Below are 897 nucleotides of genomic sequence, written 5' to 3'. Positions count from 1 at the left end.
ATTCCCTGTCTTTGAACCGGTCCGCCTGCGCAAGGAATGCAAACGCGGGACAGTTTTTCGTGGAAGGGATCAGAACGCGGTAACTACACTCTCAAACAGAATGACTTATGATCAGAACCAGGTTGAGAAAACCTTTACAATGCTTTACTCACTAATTAAATGGAATTGCATCACATTTCACAAAGAGTACAGATTTGTTCGAGCAATTTCGAAGGCAGGTTTGCAGATGGGAGAGCAAGCAAGAAAGCTCCGTTTACGTCCGTGTAAAAGGCTACAAATGAAGAACGAAGCAGTTTCTGCCCAGTTTCGAACTGGGGACTTGTCGCGTGTGAGGCGAACGTGATGACCACTACACTACAGAAACAAGCCTCAGCTGGGTCTACTGCGGCTCTGTGGCATCCAGCACTGAAAGTTGAAGCCATTCTACGTTTCACCTTTCTTTTCCAATAGCTCGTTGTTATCCAGGGTAATTGACATCTTGAAAAAAGTTAAAAAAAAGAGGGACGTGAAATTGGTGACAAAATATAGACAAGGATGTCGTCAATGTTTGGACTGTAGAGTGAAGTGGAATAGGCTGGGACAACCTTCCCGGCAGCATAACGGATACGACATGATTTTATGGAAGTGTTGTGAACTGAGCATTAACGTGTTTTACCCAAGCTAGGGTGAGTTGGAAACTCGAGAGCATAGGTTTAAGGTGAGTGGTCTGAAATTGACAAAGGACCCCGAGGCACATTTCCCACACACAAGGTTATGGGTGCATGGAATGAGCTACCAGAGGGAGCGGAGGAGGCTATTGCGCTCAGAAAATTGCAATGGTAATCGGATGAGGAAATGGGAGAAATTCAATAACATATGCATTGGAAAGATTTTCCCATTGGCCAGAAAAACAAACAA

The 897-nt window shown here is 44.6% G+C and overlaps 1 non-coding gene across 1 annotated transcript; it reads right to left on the bottom strand.

Moving 5' to 3' along the window:
* Positions 1-291: 291 nt before the first annotated feature.
* On the bottom strand, positions 292-364 carry trnav-cac (transfer RNA valine (anticodon CAC)). Its single transcript has one exon. It is a non-coding gene; the product is annotated as a tRNA-Val (tRNA).
* Between the last annotated feature and the right edge of the window lie 533 nt (positions 365-897).

This window comes from Hemiscyllium ocellatum, unplaced genomic scaffold (genome assembly GCF_020745735.1).
Source record: "Hemiscyllium ocellatum isolate sHemOce1 unplaced genomic scaffold, sHemOce1.pat.X.cur. scaffold_118_pat_ctg1, whole genome shotgun sequence".
Lineage (NCBI taxonomy): Eukaryota > Metazoa > Chordata > Chondrichthyes > Orectolobiformes > Hemiscylliidae > Hemiscyllium > Hemiscyllium ocellatum.
This window is presented reverse-complemented; position numbering and strand designations above follow the sequence as displayed.